Below are 16,824 nucleotides of genomic sequence, written 5' to 3' on the forward strand. Positions count from 1 at the left end.
CTTCTTCTCGAGAAATGAGCAGATTGTTAATTGAAAGCCCAGTTGCCAAATACAGCAAAATAATATAAGTGACAAAAAAAATAAAAAAAAATAAACTACATCATATAAACTAAGACAAGAGCCTCTTCAACTGAGACTTACCTGGTGTTTACCTTTCACTTCAGATGATCAGAAAATCCCTAGACAAGCAGGGGAAAAAGAATTAGTGGTAGCTGTCTACCTCAACAACAATTGTTTCATACTAACATCTTCTCATTATTGCTATAACAAATGGAAAATGGGAAATGCTAAATATTCTTAACAGATCTGGTGGGATCTGTACAGAGTGAAACAAAATATGATGGCTCAGTGATTAGCAATGCTGCCTCACGGCGTTAGGTATCTGGTTTGATTCCAGCCTCAGGCAACTGTCTGTGTAGACTTTGCACATTGTCCCCGTGTCTGCGTGGATTTCCTCTAGGCGGTTTGGTTTCCTCCCACAGTCCAAAGATGTATAGGTTAGGTGAATTAGCTGTGCTAAAGTTCAGGGATGTGTAGATTAGGTACGTTACTCAGGGGAAATGTAGAGTAATAGAGTAGGGGAATGGGTCTGAGTGGGTTACTCTTCAGAGGGTCGGAGTGGACCGGTTGGGCCTATTTCCATTCTAAGTCTTGAAACATTAAGCAAGAAATTACCTCTTTCCAATCCACCCACTTATACTGAGTTAAAATTGAGTTAATTTACTCAGTTTCACTCTCCATTGATGCTGCCAGCCCTGAAGAGTATTTTCAGCTTTTCTCTTTCTATTTCAGATTTTTTAACATAAGCAGTATTTTGGTTTTCCACAACATTAGGGGTTATTCAGAATATATTTAGAGGCTAGTGGGATGAATCCAAACTGCTTCACACTGCAAGGCACCAATTACATATTGCAGGGCTGGCTTCATGAGAAGGCCAAAGTTAAAGAAACTTTATACAACCACTTGTTCATTTACAATACTCTTGCAGCCCACAAATTACTAAAACCATTCAATAAAAATACCAGATGAGACGGATGAAAAATCAAGATTAAGGTAGAACTAGGCGGAGAGATTGCCCAAAAAGGAATATCACTTCAGGTTCAGGTGGAATTTGTATTCTAGGTTCTTAGTTCAATACTTAACTCCAAACTTTACCTTGAGTTCAAAGTTACACTCAATCCAACAGCAATAAAGCAACGGCCATGGGAAAAGACACAATTATCAGTGACATATGACATAGAGTAGGTTCATAAATTGTTTGCATTGTGTAGTAATTTTGCCTAGAGAGTTTCTGATTGGTTGGGTCACAGGAGGTGACAGCACAGTAAAGTCTAATAAATTAATATTCATTGAAGAGGTTCAAGGGTGAAGTTGGTAGTCAGTGTAATCTGGTTAACCGACTTTCTGGAATAAATCGATCTGACATAGATTGGAACCTTCTGAGATAAGTTCTAAAAAAAAAGTACATTATTTTTGGTTTTCCTGGAGTTTTTGAAATGATACCTCTTTTTGAATGATCTCTCTGATCCAATTCTGACTTGGTCTGGATCTTTCATTCTCTCTCATCTAGTATTTTTAATCTTATTAATAATTGATGTTCAAGGAACTGATGTGGCTCCACTATAAGGTGTGTCTAGGAGCGAGGGTTTAAGGTGAGAGGGGGAAGGTTTAAAGCAGATGTACAAAGCAAGTTTTCTATGGAGAGGGTGGTAAGTGCCTAGAATGCGCTGCCAGGAGAGATGGTAGAAGTAGATATGATAGCAACATTTAAGAGGCATTCAGACAGACACAAGAACAGACAGGAAACAGAGGGATATGGACCATGTGCAGGCAGATGTGGTTAGTTTAGAATAGGCACAGGCATGGTGGGTGAAAGGGCATGTTCCTGTGTTGTTTTGTTCCAGGTTCTATGATCTTCATTTTTAGCAAATCTAAGGACAGGCTAAGGTACCAAAAGAGAATTAATTGGTTATATGTTGAAAAGAATATTGCATGCAATTCTGGTCTCCTTCCTAATGGATAGATGTTGTGAAACTTGAAAGGGTTCAGAAAAGATTTACAAAGATGTTCCCAGGGTTGGAGGATTTGAGCTATAGGAAGAGGTTGAATAGGCTAGGGCTGTTTTCCCTGGAGCATCGGGGGCTGAGGAGTGACCTTATAGAGGTTTATAAAATCACAAGGGGCATGGATAGAATAACTAGATACAGTCTTTTTCCTGGGGTGGGGGAGTCCAGACCTAGAGGGCATAGGTTTAGGGTGAGAGTGGAAAGATATAAAAGAGACCTAAGTGGCATCTTTTTCATGCAGAGGGTGATACATGTATGGAATGAGCTGCCAGAGGAAGTGGTGGAGACTGGTACAATTACAGCATTTAAATGACATTTGGATGGGTATATGAATAGGAAGGCTTTGGAGGGATATGGGTCAGTGCTGGCAGGTGGGACTAGATTGGGTTGGGATATCTGGTCAGCACGGACAAGTGGGACTGAAGGGTCTGTTTCCGTGCTGTACATCTTTATGTCTTCATGATTCTATACTGTCTTTGTTCTTGCTTATCCCCATTCATGAGACAGCACCTTCTAAATCCATAATCAATATCACCTAGATGGACAAGGACAACTGGTCCAAGAGAACACTCTCACCTGCAAGTTCCTCTCCAAGTGACACATCATCCTGAATTGAAACTTCATTGAAGTTGTTTCGTCAATGCCACTGGGTCAAAATCATAGAACTCCCTCCCTCCTAGTAGCACTGTTGGTTTACGTGCACAGCTTTAGATAGCAGTGTTTCAAGAAGGCAGCTCACTATGACCTTCTCAAGGACAACTGGGGATGGGCAATAAATGCTGGCCTAGCCAGTGACCCACATTCTGTGAATAAAAGTGAGAAGGGAACATAAAGAGAAATCCTTACAACCTGCAATTGAAAAGTTGCAAGATAAATTATCTGGGCAGCTTTCTGTGATCATTTATCAATGGGACAAAAACTGGATGGCCTTTAGTATCTGTTTAAAAAGTCTCAGTATTTTGCTAAAACATTGCAGAAAAACAGCAATGTTAATGATTTCCAGTTAATAGATAACACACTTTACATTTGAAAGAGGGTGTCCACATTCTGAGCAAGAGAGTGCAATTTGGTAATTAGGCAATAAAGGATAGGAAAATAATGTAATAGGCAGGAAGCTAATAGATTTTTGGACTCAGGATTTCCTTTCTACCACTTGCACAATTCTTGATGGCTGCACTAACTTGCAGGTTTGTTATATGGAGAACTATCGTTGATGCTTGAGATACAGATGATCTACCTCAAGAGCATCAATAACTTTTCAGCCTATTTTCTCTGTTTTGCTGGCTGACAGCTCACTGCAAAAACTGCTACCACAACGCTTCAACCAGCTAATTCTGAGATACTGTGTTTTCAGAGATGCACCTTCAGGAAATGCAGTAGGACCAGATGGGACCCAATTTTATAACCTTTCTGCAACCCAATTCTGGTCAAGGCTAGATCCCCCAAACGGACAGTAAATTTAATCATTGATGCATTTGGTATAAGTTGAATGCAATTGAATTGTTACTGTTTATTCTCCCAATGTGATATGAGAAGTTTAAATAAATTTACTTTTTATACGTATTTTTAATCAACATGTTCAGAGATGTTATTGCACACCTCAGGAGCAGGTGGGACGTACACTTGGGCCTTCTAGTTCAGAGGTAAGGACAAAACCACTGAACCACAAGAGCCCTTGGTTTACTTTTTATATGCTAAATATTGAAAATTCTTTCAACTTTAACAAATTTAACCTCCTCAAAAATCTGATAAAGAAACTTTGTCATGTTTGTATACATAAATGCTACAGTTTTGGCCATGTCTACTGTTACAAATTCTTTTATTTTAACTCGGTTTTATGTTTTAGAAGAAAGTATTAAAAAGATGCCATGGACAATGGAATGTCAGAGTTACCATAGTGATGACATGAGCACAATACTCTTGCCCAAGAAAACATGCAGCTTAAAACCCCCTCGGCATTGAATATGTGCCATCTGAGAGAAGTTGCTGCTGTAACTGAGATGGATGATTTACTAAAAACAAAAACAAATATTTGGAAGATACCCTAAAGCGACGTTTAACAAAACAACAAAAGAAAAAGAGCAGAGATGATTGTGATCAAAAGAATAGATTGTAGCTGACCTTTACAAAAGGCAAGAATATTTTCTTAAATCTTTAAATCCCGTAATTAATCTGGTGCACATTTGAATGAGTTTCTCTTGCATTCCTCCACATGAACCAGACTGACCACTGGAAATAAAAGGGTTGACCTAAGGCAAGAAAATGCACCCTTAGTGTTGATGTCAGGAGCATATTCCACCATTTAGTTTGAGGTGATAATCCTAGTCTTCATTTAAACATGTATTGGAAGCTGGCTGTTAGCTCGCCATCCACTAGTGGTAAACTGTCGGTTTCCTTCTGCCATACCTAGTTCTAATTGTTTGATTGTTGATCTTAATGTTGTCAAGCTAGCATGGGGGAAACTATGCAAATCCTTTACTTTAATGAGACAGCCTGCCAGTTTCACCAAGCAAAATATTTCTTAATCTGTTTGAGCATTCAAAGATTGATGGTTTGTTTCAGAGCCAGAAGGTCAGTGGTGAAGAAATCACTGCAGTCTGTGCAAAGATTAAAACAGATCATTTAAATTTCTTACACTCTGTGGAACTATGGCAACTCTGCAGAGTTGTAATAGGAAACCTGAAATGATGGTTTCACTAAAGAGCATAAAAAATAAAGATTAGGCTAGACAGATCCTCAAGCCTTTTGATTCAATAAGATCCAAAAGAAAGAAAGGTGCATGTTTATTTAGCAATATTCACCATCATCACCAGACATCTCAAAGTGTTTGATAGCTTATGAAATATGTTTGAAGTGTTGATATTGCTGTAATGTAGGAAATGTAGTAGCCAATTTGCAAATATTAAGTTGGCATAACTAATGAAGATTAGTTAGTCTATTTGTGTGGCATCAATTAAGGGATAAATTTTAACCAGGAATCTAGGCTAATCTTCAAAAATAGTGACATAGCTACCTTTATGTTAACCTGAGAGGGCGGATGAACGTTCAGCGGTGCACCTCATCTGAAAAATGGACCTCTTAAAATGCTGCACCCTCTCAGTGCTGCACTGAACTTCATGGCTGAACATTTATATGAATTCCACTTTCTCACCCTGTCCTAGTCCCCTTAAGGCAAAAGTGAGGACTGCAGATGCTGGAAACCAGAGTTTAGCTTAGAGTGGTGCTGAAAAAGCACAGAAGGTCAGGCAGCATCCAAGGAGCCGGAAAATTGATGTTTCGGGCAAAAGCCCTTCATCAGTCCCCTTAACTCTCTTATTGTACACGCTCAATGTCAAAACATCCATTGACCCCTACTGTAGAGAATTCCAAAGATCCACAACTCTCTGAACACAATCATTTCTCCTCATCTTGATCCTAAATGGTTGATAATCTCTTCTGAGTTCATGACCTCTCATTGTGATGGTCAGAGTGAAGGTATGCGAGCACTTACATTTCAGAATGTCGTCAAATCCTTAAAAGACATCCATTGTCTTCTCAAACTTTCAAACCTGATGTGTTTTTAATGGCCTTCCAAATACACACACCACCTGATTAATATGGTGTGTGGAAGGAAATTGAACTTAATTTTCCATTCAAATAAGAAACCTGACCTCAAGGGGAAAGTGTGCATATTCCACAGTAGGCATTCCTATCCAGTAATTATGCGAGACAGAAATAAAGCTGGGTTGTAGGGGAAAATAATGCTTCCTCAAAAAATACTAAGGCCCAAAATTTTGCAAAGGTTTTTGCTTTTCATCTGGCCTGTATCTGGCAACCACTATTTTAACCATGGGTGAGAGTGGATATAGGAAGTATATCACACAGCCACAACTTGAGGATTTAAATCCACAGCTGCCTTCATTCAGAAGCAATTTTTGTAACAGAGATTTCCAAAAGACAATTTATGCTATTTATGAATAGAAGGAAAATGTTTAAACCTATTACAGAATTTTGGAGAGATCACGTACCCTTTTGAAGAGGACGGATACTTCTTCAGGATTGTTTAAAATAGTCATAAACAGTAGATAAGGTCCATGGAACTATCAAGTTGTCAAAACATTTAAATCCCAAACCTTTTGACTTTTGAACCAAAAAGTGGTAATTGAAAGAAAATGGTGCTTGCAAATTCAATAGGTATTTGTTGGCAAAAACCTGAGGAGCTATCCTTATAGTACTCACACTACTTGACTGCTTCCACAAGCCTCATTCCTGATGAAGGGCTTATGCCTGAAACGTCGACTATCCTGCTCCTTGGATGCTGCCTGACCTGCTGTGCTTTTCCAGCACCACACTCTTGACACTGTTTCCACAGCCATTTTCATTGTGGGCACGAGGGCACTGGTTGATCACAGCTTGATTGACTTATACAGGAATTAGCTGTCTTTGGTGTGGGACTACAAATACAAGTGTTTTTTTTTAAGGATTGAGTACTTGTAATAGATATTTAGACCTTTATTTTATTTCACCTCAGCATGCTCCTGAGGTTTTTCCATGATAAGTGCTGAGTGTGTTGCAACTGTTTATACCGGGGTAAAGGGTGGTGGATGAGGCAATATGGGTTGGTATAATTTGGTGCTAAGTTGGCTTAAATACTACAAAGGGCCATGGGATGATGGAGGAATAATGGGTTGGTATGAGTCGACACTAACTTGGCATAGAGGCTATAAATGGTCAGTGGGATGAGTTGTGTCATTGACATGGAACATGTGGATGACCTTCGGGAGTGGAAAGATAGTATAGAGAGTTTGAGAGTTCATGTGGGTGTGTGGGAGACATGAGGCAGCCTGGATTGGTATGTGTGAGGCATAGGGAATGCAGTGGTCACAAGGAGATGTGAGAGGTGAGTGCTAATGGGCCTTACTGTTTTTAATATAACTGAGGTGGCCTTTTAACCAGTCCACTTTAGCACTGAGCAGCCTTTGTGGTTGCCTTTGTGCTATTTCAGAGTTGGCAGTTCAGGTAGATTCCGGTTATGTTGAAATGTTTAAGGACATTTATCTTGAGTTGGGGTTTGTGGGGTTGAGAACTTTCCAACTCTGTGCACCTGCTCAGGTATGAAGGTTTGACCCTAACTATGGCCATTCACATACAAAGACAAGTCTTTGTACTCAAAGGACCCTTTATTTTCAAACATAGCTATATCGCTCTCGAACTTAATATAAAATTCTATTATATTATCCTTCCTAGAATTTTCTTTACAATAAGTTTAAAAACTTGATTGAGTTTTTGGAAGGAGTAACAAAGAAGATTGATGAGGGCAGAGCAGTAGATGTAATCCATATGGACTTCAGTAAGGCGTTCGACAAGGTTCCCCATGGGAGACTGATTAGCAAGGTTTAATCTCATGGAATACAGGGAGAACTAGCCATTTGGATACAGAACTGGCTCAAAGGTAGAAGACAGAGGGTGGTGGTGGAGGGTTGTTTTACAGACTGGAGGCCTGTGACCAGTGGAGTGCCACAAGGATCGGTGCTTGGCCCTCTACATTTTGTCATTTACATAAATGATTTGGATGCGAGCATAAGAGGTACAGTTAGTAAGTTTGCAGATGACACCAAAATTGGAGGTGTAGTGGACAGCGAAGAGGGTTACCTCAGATTACAACAGGATCTGGACCAGATGGGCTAATGGGCTGAGAAGTGGCAGATGGAGTTTAATTCAGATAAATGTGAGGTGCTGCATTTTGGGAAAGCAAATATTAGCATGACTTATACACTTAATGGTAAGGTCCTAGGGAGTGTTGCTGAACAAAGATACCTTGGAGTGCAGGTTCATAGCTCCTTGAAAGTGGAGTCGCACGTAGATAAGATAGTGAAGAAGGCATTTGGTATGCTTTCCTTTATTGGTCAGAATATTGAGTACAGGAGTTGGAAGGTGATGTTGCGGCTGTACAGGACATTGGTTAGGCCACTGTTGGAATATTGCATGTAATTCTAGTCTCCTTCCTATCGGAAAGATGTTGTGCAACTTGAAAGGGTTCAGAAAAGGTTTACAAGGATGTTGCCAGGATTGGAGGATTTGAGCTATAGGGAGAGGGTGAACAGGCTGGGGCTGTTTTCCTTGGAGCGTCGGAGGCTGAGGGTGACCTTATAGAGGTTTACAAAATTTTGAAGGGCATGGATAGGACCAATAGATAAAGTCTTTTCCCTGGGGCCAGGGAGTCCAGAACTAGAGGGCATAGGTTTAGGGTGAGAGGGGAACGATATAAAAGAGACCTAAGGGGCAACTTTTTCACGCAGAGGGTGGTACGTGTATGGAATGAGCTGCTAGAGGAAGTAGTGGAGGCTGGTACAATTGCAACATTTAAGAGGCATTTGGATGGGTATATGAATAGGAAGGGTTTGGAGGGATATGGGCCGGGTGCTGGCAGATGAAACTAGATTGGATTGGGATGTCTGGTCAGCATGGATGGGTTGGACCGAAGGGTCTGTTTCCATGTTGTACATCTCTATGACTCTATGACTCTATGTGCAGGTTAGGTGGATGGGTCATACGAAATTGCTCTATTGTGTCAAGGAATGAGCAGGCTAGGTGGTAAATGTGGGATTATGGCGATAGAGTGAATTTTGGTTCGGGGTGGGATCCTCCCCGGAAGATTGGTGCAGATTTGATGGCCGAATGGTGTCTTTCAGCATTTTCTGGACTCTATGATTCAATGCATGTCCATATTTAATTAATCATGCTCAATTGAAAATAGCCTGATTGCTAGATTGTTCATCAACATAAGGTCTATTTTGCCAGAGCGGCGAGGAGAGAAGGAGGAGTGGAGTGAGGGCTGCCGGGAAGGGTAAGTTTTCCCGCATAAAAAGGGACTTACCTCAAGAGTCAGGCCTCCATTTTGCCAGAGTGGCGAGGAGAGAAGGAGGAGAGAACCTAGGGCTGCTGGGAATGCAAGGGCTTAATTTATATTTGGGCAGTGGCTAAACCTGAGATACTACAAGTGTGGTATCTCCCTCCCGCCCCCCTCCTCTAATCGGAAGAAAAAGACCCTGTAAGGTAAGGCTTTTATTTCTTATCTTACTTTTTCATTTATTTAAGTGCATTGTTTGGCTTTAGTTAATTCATATAAAGCTAAGCTGACAATGGCAGGGGACCTCAGACCCATGGCATGTGACTCTTACTTGATGTGGGAGCTTAGGAACGTGTCTGACATTCCTGACTCTTACACTTGCAAGAAGTGTGTCCAGTTGCAGCTGTTGTTTGACCACATGATGGCTCTGGAGCTGTGGATGGACTGACTGTGGACTGGTCACACTGCAGGTTAGGATTGCTGAGGGAAACAGTGAATGGTTGACCAAAAGGCAGAAAAAGAGTAGGAAGGCAGTGCCCTCCAAAAGAGGTATGCTGTTTTGGATACTGTTGGGGGAGATGGCTCACCAGGGGAGGGCAGCAGTTGTCAAGATCATGGCACCGTGCAGGCACTGCGGTTCAGAAGTCGGGGGAAAAAGACTCGTAGGGCCATAGTCATAGGGGATTCTATTGTGAGGGGAGTAGATAGGCGGTTCTGTGGCTGAAAACGGGACTCCCGTACAGTATGTTGCCTCTCAGGTGCTCGGGTCAGGGATGTCAACGATCACCTGCAGAGCATTCTAAAAGGGGAGGGGGAACAGCCAGTTGTCTTGGTGCATATAGACACCAACGATATAAGTAGGAAGCAAGATGAGGTCTTGAAAGAAGAACTCAGGGAGATAGGAGAGAAGTTAAAGGGAAGGACCTCAAAGGCAGTGATCTTGGGATTACTACCAGTGCCATGTGCTGGCCAGTGTAGAAATGAAAAAATAGGCAGGATGAACACATGGCTTGAGAAATGGTGTAGGAGGGAAGGGTTCAGATTTGTTGGAAATTGGGACCTGTTCTGGGGAAGGTGGGACTATTACAAAAGGGATGGTCTACGTCTGAACCAGACTGGAACCAGTGTCCTTGGGGGAGTTTTTGCTACTGCTGTTGGGGAGGTTTTAAACGAATGTGGCAGGAGGCTGGGAACCAGAAGAGAAAACAAGTAGGCAGCGAGGTGGAGACTGTAAGAATTATGAAGATAACATTAACAAAGGGAAGAATAGGCAGACAGCAGATGAGCGCAAAAGAACTGGTGGCCTGAAATGCATCTACTTTAATGCAAGGAGTATATTGTGTAAGGCAGATGAACTTAGGGCTTGGATTGGTGCCTGGGAGTATGGCATTATTGCCATCACAGAGACTTGGTTAAAGGAAGGGCATGATGATTGGCAACTAAATATTCCAGGATATAAATGATTCAGACAGGACAAGGAGGGAAGTAAAAGAGGGGGTGGGGTTGCATTGCTGGTCAGGGACGATATCATGGCTGCGCTAAATGAGGGCACTATGGCGGTCTTGGGTAGTGAGGCATTATGGGTGGAGCTGAGAAATAAGAAGGGTGCAGTTACATTGTTGGGGCTGTATTACAGACCTCCCAACAGTGAGCATGAGGTAGAAGATTATGAATAGATGTTGAGGCAATAGGGTAGTGGTGATGGGAGATTTTAATTTTCCCAACATTGACTGGGATACACTTAGTGTCAGAGGTCTGGATGGAGTAGGATTTGTACGAAGCATCCAGGAGAGTTTTCTAGAGCAGTATGTCAATAGTCCGATGAGGGAAAGGGTCATATTGGACCTGGTACTGGGGACCGAGCCAGGACAAGTGGTAGAAGTTGTGGTAGGGGATTTCTTTGGGAACAGTGATCACAATTCTGTAAATTTTAGAGTACTCGTAAATAAAGAAGAAAGTGGTCCTAAGGGAAGAGTACTAAACTGAGCCAAAGCCAATTATATCAAAATTGGGCAGGAGCTGGGAAATGTGCATGGGACACAGCTATTTGAAGGGAAGTCCACATTTGAGATTTGGGAGACTTTCATAGATAGGTTAACGGTAGTGCAGGATAGGCATGTCCTGTAGAAGGCAAAGGATAGGAAGGGCAAGGTTTGTGAACCGTGGATGACAGGAGAAGTTGCACGACTAGCCAAGAAGAAAAGGGAAGTGTACATAAGGTCTAGGCAGCTAAGAACAGAATGGGCCCTGGAGGAATATCGGAAGAGTAGGACAAGTCTTAAACAAGGAATCTGGCGGGCATAAAGGGGTCATGAAATAGCTTTAGCAAACATAATTAAGGAAAATCCCAAAGCAATTTATTCTTATATAAGAAGCAAGCGGGTAACTAGAGAAAGGATTGGTCCACTAAAAGATAATGAAGGAAGGCTATGTGCTGAACCTGAGAGAATGGGTGAGATTCTGAATGATTACTTTGCATCAGTATTCACTGACGCGAGGAACATGATGAATCTTGAGATTAGAGATAGAAGTTTGATTAGTCTGGATCATGTTGGCATAAGTAGGGAAGATGTGTTGGGTATGCTAGAGGTTATTAAGGTGGACAAATCCCCAGGACCGGATGGGATCTATCCCAGATTGTTGAGGGAGGTGAGAGAGGAAATAGCTGGGGCCCTGACAAATATCTTTGTGGCATCCTTAAATACAGGTGAGGTGCCGGAGAACTGGAGGGTTGCTCATGTTGTCCCCCTCCACAAGAATGGGATATTCTAGGTAACTACAGACCAGTGAGCCCAATGTCTGTGGCGGGGAAGCTGCTGGAGAAGGTACTGAGAGATAGGATCTATTTATATTTAGAAAAGAATGGGCTTATCAGTGATAAGCAACATGGTTTTGCGTGGGGGAGATTGTGCCTTACCAACTTAATAGAGTTCTTTGAGGAAGTGACCAAGTTGTCAGATGAAGGAAGGGCTGTTGATATCATATACATGGTCTTTAGTAAGGCATTTGATAAGGTTCCCCAAGGTAGACTAATGGAGAAAGTGAAGTCACATGGTGTGCAGGGTGATCTAACTAGGTGGATAAAGAACTGGTTGAGTAACAGGAGACAGAGAGTAGTAGTTGAAGGGAGTTTCTCGAAATGGAGAAAGGTGACCAGTGGTGTTCCACAGGGGTCAGTATTGGGTCCACTGTTGTTTGTAATATACATAAATGATCTAGAAGAGGGCACTGTTGGTATGATCAGCAAGTTTGCAGATGACACAAAGATTGGTGGAGTAGCAGAAAGCATAAGGGACTGTCAAAGAATACAGGAGAATATAGTTAGAATGGAGAGTTGGGCGGAAAAGTGGCAGATGGATTTCAATCTGGATAAATGTGAGGTGATGCATTTAGGCAAGTCTAATTCTAGAGAGTATTATACAATGAATGGAAGAGCCTTGGGAAAAGTTGGTGGGCAGAGAGATCTGGGAGTGCAGGTCCATTGTACCCTGAAGGTTGCTGCACAGGTAGATAGAGTAGTCAAGAAGGCATATAGTATGCTTGCCTTCATCGGACGGGGTATTGAGTATAAGAGCCGGCAAGTCATGTTAACATTGTACAAGACATTGGTTTGGCCGCATTTAGAATACTGTGTACAGTTCTGGTCACCACATTACCAAAAGGATGTGGACACCTTGGAGAAGGTGCAGAGAAGGTTTACGAGGATGATGCCTGGTATGGAAGGTGCTAACTATGAAGAGAGATTGACTAGGTTAGGTTTATTTTCACTAGAAAAAAGGAGATTGAGGGGGGACCTGATTGAGGTTTACAAAATCATGAAGGGTGTAGATAGGGTGGATAGAGACAAGCTTTTTCCCAGGGTGAAGGATTCAATAATGAGAGGTCATGCTTACAAGGTGAGAGGTGGAAAGTTTAAGGAGGATGCACACGGCAAGTACTTCACACAGAGGGTGGTGGGCGCTTTAAACACGTTGCCAGCAGAGGTGGTAGAGGCAGGCACGGTAGATTCATTTAAGATGCGTCTGGACAGATGCATGTGTAGGTGGGGAGCAGAGGGTTGTAGATGCTTAGGAATTGGGCGACAGGTTTAGACAGTAGATTTGGATCGGCTCAGGCTTGAAGGGCCGAAGGGCTTGTTCCTGGGCTGTAAATTTTCTTTGTTCTTTCTCTAAAACTGACTCATGTAAGATATGATGCAGTACTTCAAGCTCGCTTTGTCAATTTTGCTTATCCCATCCTTACAAAAATTACATAACCTTAGGATTATTGCATTGCCCTTGTCATATCCTCAACTGATTTTTCACTTCGCCCAATGTTATGATTACTGTTATGAATTCTACAAATCTACTCCTACTGGAGTTTTCAGCTTTTTTTTATTTCTTAGCTCTACCTGTATTAATGCTGCATCCTGATTTTCAGAGCTAAGATCTATCCTCTCTACTACCATGGGGCCAAAGGAGCAAGAATAAGTCATTTAAACGCTCAAGTCTATTGAACCATCGAATGAGATCATAGCTGATGTGTGACCTAACTCCCCATAACCAATAATGTCTGCCCTACCAGTTTAAATTGGACTTCACAAGCTTGGCTTGAGGATGCACACCAATGCCTATTTTTAAGGGGGAAAAGAAAAATAAGAAAATAAAAATGTAAACCATCTCTGCCTTGGACTGAATTGGAGAACAGTAAAAACAATTCAATTCATCTTTCCCTCTTATCCAAGACACACTTCTGAAAGGCTATAATTGCTCTACATTTGCACTGTGCCCTCTTGCTCCTGGATTCCTAAACCAATGGAAATAGGTTGTCTCCATTTACCTTATCTGTTCATCTTAATATCTTGTGAATTTATCTAATCTACTATTATTAAATTTGCCCAACTTCCTTTCCCATTTTGCCCATCTTTCCTTATAAGTCACGAAGATCATGGGTGAGATGAGCTAAATTCAATGACTATGAATTTTAAAAAATTGAATTTGACATGCTAAGTTTCTTGAATTCAGCAGCAAACCTGAAATCTCCAGTTAATATTTCAATGAATTCAGGAGCTGGTTTCCAGGGTGAGGGTTACTTAGAGTCATAGAGATGTACAGCATGGAAACAGACCCTTCAGTCCAACCCGTCCATGCCAACCAGATATCCCAACCCAATCTAGTCCCACCTGCCAGCACCCGGCCCATATCCCTCCAAACCCTTTCTATTCATATACCCATCCAAATGCCTCTTAAATGTTGCAATTGTACCAGCCTCCACCACATCCTCTGGCAGCTCATTCCAAACACGTACCACCCTCTGTGTGAAAAAGTTGCCCCTTAGGTCTCTTTTATATCTTTCACCTCTCACCCTAAACCTATGCCCTCTAGTTCTGGACTCTCTGACCCCAGGGAAAAGACTTTGTTTATTTATCCTATCCATGCCCCTCATAATTTTGTAAACCTCTATAAGGTCACCCCTCCGACGCTCCAGGGAAAACAGCCCCAGCCTGTTCAGCCTCTCCCTGTAGCTCAGATCCTCCAACCCTGGCAACATCCTTGTAAATCTTTTCTGAATCCTTTCAAATTTCACAACATCTTTCCGATAGGAAGGAGACCAGAATTGCACGCAATATTCCAACAGTGGCCTAACCAATGTCCTGTACAGCTGCAACATCACCTCCCAACTCCTGTACTCAATACTCTGACCAATAAAGGAAAGCATACTAGACGCCTTCTTCACTAACCTATCTACCTGCGACTCCACTTTCAAGGAGCTATGAACCTGCACTCCAAGGTCCCTTTGTTCAGCAACACTTCCTAGGACCTTACCATTACGTGTATAAGTCATGCTAAGATTTGCTTTCCCAAAATGCAGCACCTCGCATTTATCTGAATTAAACTCCATCTGCACTTCTGTCAGTGAACTTCATTGAGTCCAGTTTTTATAAATTCATGGGTTCATACAGCGCAGAAAAGGCCCTTTGACCCATCAAGTTTGCACTGACATAACTTCCACTAAAAATGCATGAATCCCAATTTTATGCACTTGTTCCATATGCTTGAAGTCCTCATCCAAGTATTTTTTGAAGTTGTACGTTCTCTCAAAATTTCACTATCGATCAGAATTTGTTGCTGTGTTTATTGAAAATGTCCCATGTATACAGTGGCACACTGGTTAGCACTGCTGCCTCACAGCACCAGGGTCCCAGGTTCGATTCCAGCCTCGGGCGACTGTCTGTGTGGAGTTTGCACATTCTCCCCGTGTCTGCGTGGGTTTCCTCCGGGTGCTCTGGTTTCCTTCCACAATCCAAAGGTGTGCAGGTTAGGTGAATTGGCCGTGCTAAATTGCCCATAGTGATAGGTGAAGGGGTAAATGTAGTGGAATGGGTCTGGGTGGGTTGGTCTTCGGAGGGTTGTTGTGGACTTGTTGGGCCGAAGGGCCTGTTTCCACACTGTAAGTAACCTAATCTGTTCCTGGGAATGGAGTAAGGATGCTGGTTGGTATGAATTTCCAGCAAACATCTGTTCAACCCACCTGTAAACAAATGCTAATCAGAACAAGATACAATGAACAGTACCTTGTTGGAAATTAGTAACCAAGATAGTAAATGGAAAACAATGCCATGCTGCTGTCTTAAAATCGATTTTTTCACTTGTTTGTTAACCAAAGGGTTAAATATTAAAATAGTTCACGGAAATGGAAACTGAGGATAACATATTGCATCTCCATGATGAGCCAAGCCATCTGGACTACACAATGTGTTCAAACAACTCCAGTGACTGAAAATGTTCCCAAAATCTGGAGCCTAAGTGAGCCAAGAAGGAACCTGCTTGCCCTTACTTTGCACTCATTTTTATTACCCCAGAAGGACTTCTTTTCACTTAGAATCTGTGATGATTGTAACACATTTAGCATTTGTTATGTAACTTGAAACACATAAATAACAAATTTGCTGTACTAATAATCAATTCCTCTATTTATATGCAAGGAAACCCATTTAAGCGCTCCTTATTTTCCAAATAAACATTTCCTTGTTTTAACACTGAATTATTGATGATGAATAAAATAAAAATAACAGTAATAAATGCAAAAAAAAGCATTAACACCTAAAACCTGAGACAGCAGACTCAGGCAAAAGAATACTTCTCTTACCTTTTGTAAGGTTCCGTTGTCTCTCGTCAGCTTAAATCAGTTAGTGAACTGCATTATCTCATGTCTCATACCAACTATCCCTTTGACAACACTTGTAAATCTAGAAGTGAAGGAATGTGCTTTGTGATCTTGGACTTGCTTCTTTCAATGCTCAGTGGAGGCCATAACCCCCCAGCTGTTGTCATAGCAACACTTTTAAGAAGAAGGGCAGCCCAAGGTCCACATTTAATTATTAACACAGCAGGGAGACAAATATCCTTCATTTACAATTATGGTTTCTAACTTCCTTCCTAGTTTAGCATTTCCACAGACTCTTAAAAGCACGAGATAGAATTAGACTTTATAACACAACAATTTCACCAACTGAACTCAGTCAAAACACACTGAGCTGAATTTTCCTATTTTGTGTGAAAGTGTTTTGTCGAGTGAGATTCACGACGCCCATCCACTGTGGCACACAACAACTTTTCTCATGCAATCGTCTGCTCTTCACCTCATAAATTATGCATTCAGTTCTTCATGTGGAATCACGGAACAGGGAAGGCAGAAAGCCTCTTTGTGATGTGGATCTTGTGAGGTTTATGCCACTAGCTCCATATATAAAGCTCAGTTGCACACCTTTGGATGCTGCAAGCCAGGAACTGGTCCATAAACTGTGTTAATCAACAATAACAACTAGGGACATATACCCTGAAAGGGAAGCTGGCAGCCTGCTTTGCTGACTGGAGGTCCTGATGGACAGGGTGGTGGAGAGGAGGGCAGTGCTCTATCCTCAGCATTCAGGAAGAAATGCCTCAGGGC

The 16,824-nt window shown here is 41.8% G+C and overlaps 1 protein-coding gene across 2 annotated transcripts in view; it reads right to left on the reverse strand.

The window, feature by feature from the left end:
* The window catches only part of LOC122555371 (exosomal polycystin-1-interacting protein-like), a 69,456-nt gene extending 53,303 nt beyond the window's left edge, over positions 1 to 16,153 (reverse strand). Inside the window, exons 1-3 of one of the 2 annotated variants that reach the window (XM_043701313.2) lie at positions 16,024 to 16,061; positions 2,643 to 2,869; positions 142 to 179 (exon numbers count right to left, since the gene is read on the reverse strand). The gene's annotated coding sequence lies outside the window, so the exon portion shown is untranslated. Of the gene's footprint in view, positions 1 to 141; positions 180 to 2,642; positions 2,870 to 16,023 lie in introns of both variants that reach the window. The other variant, XM_043701309.2, reaches the window with a different exon arrangement.
* Positions 16,154 to 16,824: the final 671 nt, after the last annotated feature.

This window comes from Chiloscyllium plagiosum, unplaced genomic scaffold (assembly GCF_037043375.1).
Source record: "Chiloscyllium plagiosum isolate Xiang-an unplaced genomic scaffold, Cpla_swu_hap1 HiC_scaffold_12, whole genome shotgun sequence".
Lineage (NCBI taxonomy): Eukaryota > Metazoa > Chordata > Chondrichthyes > Orectolobiformes > Hemiscylliidae > Chiloscyllium > Chiloscyllium plagiosum.